Here is an 11070-nt window from a genome sequence, read left to right on the forward strand (position 1 = left end):
TATAAAACATACAACTCTGTCAACAAAGAAAGTTATGAAATTGGCATATAGATTTTCTATAGACTAAAAATATTATACATTATATGGTTATTCTATTGTGAGAATAAATAAATGTTGGGTCAATTTGATACATAATCTTTGTAACTATCCGTAGGTCACACTGCTAATCTATAAAATAAAAAAACCCAAACACGTATCACTTTTCACAAAGTAAGTGAACAATAAATAAAAACATCGTCCAATTTTTACAACATATGACATGCCGTTGATAGGCAGAACACGGATTTCTTAGTAGCTGTATCATTTGCAAAAAAATAAAAACTCCATAAGACAGCAAGTTAATTATAACAAATAGCAAGTGATGAGGACACGCAAAGAGCCTTCATCAATATACTATCTTGTCCAACAAACTAATCCCTATGGTTGCCTGATACATTGTATATAGAACTACGGATTTGTCTTGTTCAGCAGTTAAACCAATGCTACATGTACGCTTGCAAACGTTTGGCTATACGGATGTATAAATATGCAGATATTCCACATATAATAACGATACTGTAGGAAGATAAACATGTTTTGGAAGGTCCGAGTTTGGAGCTAATTAGAAGTTTTCTAAGGGCGCTTCTCTTATTCTGTTGATATACACGAGTTTTCGAGAGATATAACAAATCGAAGACAATGTAGTTGAAGGGTAAACTATATGTCAATTTCCAAGAGTACTCTTTTTTTGTAGTGATACTTCAAGTTTCCCGCATTTTGTCTCGATTGACATAATTTGTATACTTATTGTATTAATTGTTAATCAGTTACCGTCCTGAAATATGCGTAAAATATTCGTAACTGAACAATTTATATAATAAAGTTTCATAATGACGTGGTATGTTTATTTTTCAGGGGGAACTCTAATTTTTTTTACCTGAAAGGTTGAAATTCAATATCACTCTCTATCGGTTTGATCACTAAAACAGCAGACGGAGAAGACGTTACTAACTTGTGTCTAATCCATTTATCATTTTTGAACAACACAATATGGTCACTGATGAGACTTTTGTAGACTAAACGCGAGTCTGGCGTAAATACAAAATTTAATCCTGGTATCTATGATGAGTTTGCTTACAAACACTAGGGCGATGCCATTGCTGGTGGAGTTTTTAATTCCCCGAGGGTATCACCAGCCCAGTAGTCAGCACTTCTGTGCTGACATGAATTGTCATTGATATAGTCATATCTATAAATTAACTGTTTACAAAACTTTAGAATTTTTGAAATACTAAGGCTTTTCAGTGGCGTAGCCAGGGTTGAAATGATGTGGATGCCTTCGCCGAGCGGAGCATTTTATGCAGAAAATTATATTTTTTTCAGACATTGTTCCTGTAAGCACATCAAATACTACCCTTGAATCCGACACTGGTTAGATTTTTGTTTAATTTCAAAATACCCACCAATTCATATAATTATATTTCAAACAAAATTTTAATGTTTTCTCGAAATTGAATGTAATTCATAATTTATTTATTTGATGTAAAAGTTCCCACCAATCTTATATTTGACATGTCATAAACGGCCCCATCACAGCGGCACTTCTGTATAAAGGAACTATAGTGATCCCCTTTCCTAGCAGTTCTCAAAAAACGGCCCCAGCACAGCGGCACTTCGGAATATACATAGGAACTGAAGTGATTCCATTATCGCGTCGCAGGGGACATCATCGAAATTCCTGGTGTTCGTCCATCCGGCCTTGTTTGCACTCTCATGTGTACAATTCTTGCCAGATTTTTATATCATCAGCAATGACAATTTCGAAAATAAGTCCTCAGCTTTGACATTTTGAAATATAAATTATAACGGAAATCCCATTGCATTTTCTCTGAAGCTTTTATTTTTCCATTAAAAATAAAAAGAAAAGGAAAACCATTAATTTCTATTAGTTATTGCCCTTGTTCCTTGGTTACATAAAATATGTGCAATACAGGGGACATAGGAACTTTGTTCTTTTTCTAACCCTTGTTACATACGGATACCTCCGAGTTTAACTGCTGCGAACATATCTTTATTTATAATTTTTTTCCTGTCAAAATGATGTGGATGCTTAAGCATCTGAGCATACATGCAAGCTACGCCACTGACTTTTCCACCTCAGGAATTGATTACCTTAGCTGTACTTGGCAAAACTTTTAGGATGTTTGGTCCTCAATGCTCTTCAACTTCGTACTTTATTTGGCCTTTTTTATGAGTCTTTTGTAGACGAAACGTGCGTCTGACGTAAATACAAAATTGAATCCTAGTAACTTAGATGACTTTATTTAAACTACTAAAAGAGCAGTTCTTATCTATTATCAAATCGACTACGAAACCACTGTTTGTCAAAAGGACATTTTCACGATTTTTCGTTAGTATTCTCATATAATGATCTTTAGAATTAATTGTTATCAAATTAATCAAATATAAAATCCAAGTATTAAATACATTTATTTAGGGAAATTTCTAAAAATAAATTTATTCAAAATAAGTTCCGTTTGTAAATCCCGGAGTGTAGTTCACTTGAATGTTTAATCACAAAATCGATGATTGGGACATTAGGACGCATGTTATGAGCGGATCAAGAACTTCCAGATCATCTAAGTTACCCCAGTTGTTTGAATGGGTTTATGTTGGCCCATCTTAAGTGTTCTGTGTAGTGTATTATGGAACGTTTAGCTGTCTCTCTTCGACTTGTGTGTGTGTTTTTTTTTATCATTCCTTGGTATCTTCCCCGTTTTAATGGATGATACAGACTTAGTGCCTTTTGTCCGCAATTTGCTTTTAGTCCCCATTTGACTTTTGTCCGTCGAAACGTTTCTTTTTACCTATTTTTATATAGTTTTGTTTTAAAATGTATTATATATGTGGATAGAATGTAACTGGATATTCATAATTTGACCGTGACATCTAAATAGAAAGACCGTTGTATTTAACATCCTTGTTATTATTCAATAAAACATTTCATACGTAAAGGTTGTTTATATTACTGGTCACTGAACAGCAAACACTTACCCTTTATTTGTTTATATCATTAGCTTTCATACTTGATTATCTTTCCAAGGTATAAGTTACATTTTTTTGAATTTTTGAAAACATATCTCTTTTAATTTTCGAGCTATCTAACATCATGAATGACGTCCATTTTACATGGAACATTGCCAGCTGACTAATAGTTGTAATCAATATTTGAAAAATATACCTATACTTTTAAAGACATTATATCCTTACAAATGTTTTATTGAATTTCATCTTTAGAAAGTCAATCAATGGTGCTAAAATAGTTGTTTACGTTATGCATGTGTGAAATTCTATCTGGGTAGTTAACTTATTGAATAGTTATTAGAAAAAACTTTTCCTTTAAAAATACTATGAAATATAAATAGTGTATTTGAAATAAAGCGAAATTGTTAAAAAAAAAATGTATTATAATGGGAAATAATTTCACAAATTATCATTGAAAAAATTTCCTGAAATATTCAAGTCAACATCATCCTTTTAAAAAGAAAATTATCATGAAAGAAAGAGAAGAAAACCAGAAGTAATTTCAAAGATCGTAATTGTGAAAATAATATCATGATTAAATAAGGTTAGTGAAATACATGTAAAAGTGAGTTGTTTTCAGATCTCAGTACAAATATAAATTGAAAAGTAAGGTAGAAATATAGTTGCATTACTACTGTTAACAGTAATAGAAGAATTTGATTATGATGATATTTTTAACTATATAAATAGTTCTGTCTGAGGACAGAGATGTAGTTGTTGATTATATGGAAATCAGATAAATCATAGCATAACAATATATTTGAAGAAAAGCATGTTTAACAGCTGGATAGTATTTACCTGTGAAATGTTATCCGTCTTATTAAATCAAGTTGTAAGTCATCTTTTTATATAAATGAATATAAAAAAAATAAGATTCAAGGAAAAATTTCACAATGAAATAGATTCAGAAATATATTATATTAATATCTTTAAAATATAAATTGCTCATAATTACCTCCCTTTGATAAATTATGCAAATTTGTTCTACCTTTGTGAAACATTTTATAATTATAGTCAGGTATATATTGATTGTGAGTAACTCACATAGTAGTTAATGGAACTATATTTCACACTGTTCTGTGAAATATAGTACGGCAAAAATATACCGGTACATACTATCCTCATACCACAGATAGATTTTCACTCCTCTGGAAAAAATAAACCTGTGAAATACCATGCCTGGAAAAAAATGACTGGGACAAATTATCCTCAGGATAAAATATCACAGAGGAAGAAATAAACCGTTACACATGCACTTGATATTTGTTATCGGCTTAGAGAAATATAACGTTTCCTTTCATGAATACCCTTTCATTGCATCTTAAAGCATGTTTGGGAATGGTTTTCTCACATAAATTGGTAATACATGGGTTAGGGCGAGAAAAATAAGATAAGAAAGTCCAGTAAATATCTTAGACCACACCTATTATTAAAGGATTAAAGTGACGCTTTTTTGAAGGAATTTATTACAAGTCCGAAGTTTGTGATGTGGTCCAGTTTATACACCAAAAACATTTCTTTTAAAAGGCGTTCAATCCTATTATAAAAAAAGATGTGGTGTGTATGGCGCGGAATCAGGGTCAAAAATACTTATTTACGTTTATACATAACTATTTCTGTATATACGAAATTCGATATACGTAAATCGAATTCCGTATATACGTTAATCGAATTCTGTATACACAGAAGTAATTACGTATATACGTAAATTGAATTCCGTATATACAGAAATACTTATGTTTATACGTAAATAATTATGTATATACGGAAATAATAATGTATATACGGAAATAATAATGTATATACGAAATTCGATTTACGTATCTACACAATTCTATTTACGTATATACAGAATTCGATTTATGTATATACAGAATTCGATTTATGTATATACAGAATTCTATTTACGTATATACAGAATTCTATTTACGTATATACAGAATTCTATTTACGTATATACAGAATTCGATTTATGTATATACGGAATTCGATTTACGTATATACGTAATTATTTCTGTATATACAGAATTCGATTAACGTATACACGGAATTTCGAATTTCGTATATACAGAAATAATATCTTTCAGTGTATACATAAATATTTCTGTGTATACGTAATTATTTCTGAATATACGTGTTTCAATATATGTATAGAATGAAATTCAAAACAGTGTGGCTGTGGCCATTGATTAACACATTAATTTCATCCATTGACTTGGACAATTTACGTGAACGTTTGTCTGTAATGACCACTGTTCACGACGTACCTACGATAGACATTTAAAATGTGGGGCCACCAAAGGTTTCTTAACGCCTTTAATTATAAAATAATTCGAAAAAATAATCAGGAATAACCTTTATGTTTTGATTTATATAATTGATATAAATCAAAACATCGAGTTATTTCTGATTAATTGTTTCGAATTACTTTATTAAGGTGTTGAGAACCTTTGGTGACCCCATAGTTTAAGTGTCTCTAAAAAGTACATAGTGAGCAGTGGTCGTTACATACAAACGTTCACCTAAATTGTCCCAGCCAATGGATGAATTTAATGTGTCAATCAATGGCCACAGCCACACTGTTTTGAATTTCATTCTATACGAAATTATTTCTGTATATATACGTAATTCGATTTCTGTATATACGGAATTATTTCTGCATATACGGAATTCGATTTCTGTGTAAACAGAATTATTTCTGTATATACGTAGTTATTTGTATATACGTAAATCGATTTATGTATACTGGTGTCACACCACCAATTACTCCCTCCAATTTAGAACGTAGCCTACTCGGACAAAAAATAGTGTATTTGATGTCATTGTTTACCTAAACTAACCAACAAAGTGGCAGAAATTAAACTTTTGGTGAAAGAGAAATATATTAAGACCATTTTGAGCTAAAATTTACTTGTTTATGAGTTTGCATTCAAAATTGAGGATTAATGCACTCCACAGTATACTAATTTAAGATTTCCAGAAAACCAAGGGTTATTTTTAGTGGTACCTCTATTTGGAAGACCTTTTCTTTTTTATATGATTTTAAACATCTGTTGAAAATTGGTATGTAGAAAGCTGATATATGTACCATTCAGGATATACCTGGTTTCTATGAAGTTAAACTTATTAAGGTAAAATATTTAGAAAGCTGTGAAAATTGCAAAATTTGGTTGAACAGATATGGACTTTTAATTGGTGGTATGACACCTGTACACGTAAATAAGTGTTTTTGATCCTGATTCCGCGCCATAGGTGTGATTGTCAACGAGACAATTCTATACAAGAGACCAAATTCTTGAATCAAAGCCTGGGAATGAGTGGGAGTTAAGTTGGATCGAATTTGGAGTCGGGCGGAAACAAGGTGACGATCGAGGGTAGTAAAATAGAAATATCCTGTACTTCACAAAAACGAGAAACAGTAAGCGGATATGAAAGTGTTCACCCCTCAATTACAGGGGCAGGAACCAGATGAAGAGGGTAGGAAACAAGGGGCGGGGATAATTTATGCCTCACTAACAAACAAATTGTAAGGGAGAGGGAAGTGAGAATCATCCGATGTTCACCCCATCAATTACAGGGGTAAGTGTATTAAGTCACCAAATGAATTGATGAATTACGTCACTAAATTAATTGAAGATTTTTTATATTTCTTCAGACAAACTTCAAAAATTTGAGTAAATTGATATGCTTTACAAAAAAAAATTGTAAGGGGGATTGAAGGGGGAACTTCTGTGGATTCTTTTAGTTTCTATAGTACTATTTTTCGTTGATTACGGAAACCTTGCATTTTCGTTGATATTTGAAATCGTGGTTCTGCCAAAGTCTGGATACAACTTTATAGAAAATTGTTTTTCGTTGAACATTTTAATTAATGGTTCACCTGTACAAACGAAACCCACGAATATTGGTATTCAACGAATCTATACCATTAAGTGAGAAGACCTCATTTTGTGTGTCGCTTCTCTTCCTTCCACAATAAATTCATCATCATGCCTCTGTGTCCTATAGGTACCACGTATAGTCACATTTGTCATGCATTCTTATGATTATTCAGTTTGGGTTATTTTGGAAGAAAAACGAAAAAAATGCATCCGGATATTGTTTCCGTCATTGGACGAAATTTTAAGTCCGATTAGACTTCCGGTTTGCGTTTTTCTGTACTTTGAATATACAAATACTATGAATAAAGTGTATTTGCTATCTGCTATTATTTTCAAGTTTACTATCCACGGCGGGCACAGAGTTTATTAAATAGAGAGGGTATATATAATGTGTCAATGACCGCTGTAGATCGATTAGTAAACTGTGAATTGATCTATAGTAAAAAGAAAATACACTTTATGTATAGTAATGAAGGTTTATAGTAAAATACATATAAACGCTAACTTTATTTAATTAATTGAAAACAAAACAAATGGGAATTTTGGTGGGAAAAAAGAGGAGATGGGCTAGAAAAACAATTGTCATATCCCAATGTACCTATGACTTTTCTTTTGATACCTTTTCTGAAAGTTTCTGGTCATAAAATCTTTTACAAAAATTCATCGGGTCACTAAGTATATTAAATAGAGAGAGGGTCTCAATAATATATCAATGACTGACGTGAATTATTTAATTAACTGAGATTTGAGAATAAAAAACAAAGACACGTTATTTATAGTAATGAATGTTCATAATATACTAAACGTATGTTCATAATATACTAAACGTATGTTCATAATATACTAAACGTATGTTCATATTGAAATAAATAGAAAACCAAATAGTGGGAATTTGGGGGGAAAGGGAGGAGGGGTTAAAAAACAATTGTCCTGTACCCAAGTACCCATAACTTTTGATACCTTTACTGTAATTCTCCAGTCATTTATCATCCTTGCTTAAAGTATTTCAGTTTCGGTTATTTTGGGAAGAAAACGAAAATAAAGACGAACAGATATTGTTTCCGTCATCGGACTGACTTTTGAGAAATATAAAAGAATTCCGCTGCCCTTTAGGCCTATTTTAAAATTAAACATAATTTGCATAAGTTCTTGGGACAGGACAATTATTTTCTGTTTTCTTTATACTATAATCATGTATATACTATAAACAAAGTGTATTTGCTATTTACTATCAATTCCAATAGTTTACTAACCACGGGGGTCACTGATATTCTGTATACTACATACACATATACTATGAATAAATTGTATTTGCTATACTTTCCTATAAATTTCAATGGTTTACTGAGGGGGGGGGGGGGGTCTTTACTATTCACGGCGGTAATTATAGTATATATATGTATGTTCATAGTATACAGAAAACAGAAAGAATAAAAATCGGTATTTGGAAAAAAGGGGGAGGGCAAAAAAAATTGTGCCCAGTCCCCTAAGTACCTTTGACCTATGATACCTCTCCTGAAATTCTCCAGTTACAATTTTTTTACAGTTTTCATACGCTCTCTTTCCCCACGATTTCGCGGATGTGTTCTAGTTATGATGAATTCACATTATCCCATGTTCACCCCCTCAATTTCAGGGGCGGGAACTAGGTGAAGAGGATAGAAAACAAGCGGCGGGGATAATTTATGCCTGACTGACGAGAGAGGGAAGTGGGTATCATCCCATGTTCACCCCCTCAATTACAGGGGTCAGTGTATTAAGTCACAATTGAATTGGGGGTACAATTTTCAGACTATAGCTCAAAAAACTTTCACCAATTTCTATGAAACTTTGGTGAATAGTTTAAATCTAATGATGTAAAGTCCAATTTTTATAACTTCATATTTTACCTATGGATCATTTATTGGACTTTATATGAATTCATAAAAAGGGGGGATTTCCAAGTATTCTACGTATGCTCTAACTATGCATGATATATTTGCGATTGTAAATCACGCAATTAACTACCAAGATTTAATGTTTGTGTTGCATATGATTATGTTTAATATAAACAGCTGACATTGACCACAAACCAATGCTAATAAATTCCGGACCACTTATCAATAGTTTGAGCACTGAGAAACTAGTCTAGTAAAAACCGTCAAAATAAAACTTAATGTATAATACTAGTATTTGTGAAATACCTTCATCTAAAACTCAACTTTAATAATCATATTGATGAAAAATAATAAAAAGCTCTCGCAAGTTACAACCATTTTTATTGTGAAATTCTTTTTTAAGTCGCCCCTCCCCTTTCCACTCTGGTCGTAAAGGAGTTGATATTACAATTTCCCCCTATCCGCCGTCTGTACGTCTGTACGTCAGTCCGTCCGTCCGTCCGTATGTCACAAAATTGGTTTCCGTTCTTAACTTTATTTTGTCTAGACCAAATGTTATGAAACTTATACACAATGCTTATCAACACATAACACAGATAAAGTTTGAAGACGAGTAGCGTCACTTTTACCATTCTAGAGTTATGCTCCGTTATAAATGGAAAAATTGTTGATTTTTTTTGTTTCTTTTTTCTTACTTTAGTTTGCCTCAAACAAATGTTATGAAACTTGACTAAAAAGAAAATGTTTATTGTATTCTTAAAATGTATACTTTTATAAAGTATTATGTTTTATATTTTATGCATGTATATATATAATTAAAAAAAATGTGTAAATGTATATACCATTCTTATAGTCTCTCATAACTCTTTTTAGAGTGGCTCTTCTTTTATATGTGAAGTTGTAATATAATGTAAATGTTTTATAAGAGGTGAGACTCAAATAAAATATTGTCTTGTCGTGTCTTGTCATGTTTTAACTTTTCTTACAAGATTTAAAAAAGGGGGAAAGGAAGAATGAACCGTCTAAAACAACTAATTAGTTTGTTGATCGGCAATTTGTTGTATATTTTCCCTTTGGTCTCACTGCCTCACATTTTTCTGAATCATGGACAGGACCTGGAAATATTAGGCAATGACTAAACTATCACAACGGTTTGAACACGTAAACGTTGTTTTACTAACGAATTCATTTTAATTCATATTCTCAAGGAAAGTTCAAGAACTTGAGAACTGAACATCAGCAGTTGAAGTCATAAAACTTTGCTCAGTGCTCGGAGCACAAAAATCATGCTTGAAACATGAAATCCAGCATTTTGATTGGTTGATTTTGGAGTATGAGTACAAAAAACTGACTCGAAAGTTTTATGACTTCAACCCCTGATGTCCGCAAGTTCTAGTGGATGGTCTAAGACAAAAAAAATGATATCTCTATACCTGAATTTAGGTACATAGATAAAAAAAATGAGACAAAATCCTGTTTATACATAGATAAGGCCGTTAGTTTCGGGGCCTTTTATAGCTGACTATGCGGTATGGGCTTTGCTCATTGTTAAAGGCCGTACGGTGACATGTAGTTATTATTTTCTGTGTCATTTTGGTGTCTTGTGGAGAGTTGTCTCATTGGCAATCATACCACATCTTTCTTTTTTTTTTATATCAGTTTAGTTTAAACATATTTTATTTGCTGAATTAAAGCAATTACAGAAGCCTTTTAGGGCCATGCTAATTTACTTCTTACAATTTGATATAACAAATTAATGATTACCATAATATATCACAAAGAAAACTATATATCGAAATTTACGAAAACAAAAAAGACAACTCTGACTAACTGGACAAAAGTAGCACCTCTTAGAAAGTCCCTTCTATAATAAGAATTCATACTTTCTGGAAAAGAAAAGCTTATTTCAATTCACATAGGGTTTATATATAAACTTAATTTTGTGTGTCATTTGGTATCTTATGGAGAGGAATCTCATTGGCAATCGTACCACAACTTTTCTCCTTTTTTTTTTTTTTTTACCTTATCCGACAACCAGTTTTGGATTTCAATTAACACCAAAGAAGTAAACATTCGAAGGGACACATATTGCAAGTTTATGAACAGTGGTTCAAGAAGACTAACTTTGAAAGAAGACAATTTAGAGCTAGCATGGCCACATGAAGCCATATTTAACTTTTCAACTTGATAATGGATACCTTCTAAAGATTTATTAGTGTCTTAGCGTTTCACTTTCTTAAAATAATGAG

The 11070-nt window shown here is 31.9% G+C and overlaps 1 protein-coding gene across 1 annotated transcript in view; it reads right to left on the minus strand.

Annotated features, from left to right (window-relative positions):
• Positions 1–3189, minus strand: part of LOC139482951 (TPR and ankyrin repeat-containing protein 1-like) — a 32360-nt gene extending 29171 nt beyond the window's left edge. The window contains exon 1 of the mRNA XM_071266982.1: positions 3034–3189. The gene's annotated coding sequence lies outside the window, so the exon portion shown is untranslated. The remainder of the gene's footprint in view (positions 1–3033) is intronic.
• Positions 3190–11070: the final 7881 nt, after the last annotated feature.

This window comes from Mytilus edulis, chromosome 1 (genome assembly GCF_963676685.1).
Source record: "Mytilus edulis chromosome 1, xbMytEdul2.2, whole genome shotgun sequence".
In the NCBI taxonomy this organism is placed as follows: domain Eukaryota; kingdom Metazoa; phylum Mollusca; class Bivalvia; order Mytilida; family Mytilidae; genus Mytilus; species Mytilus edulis.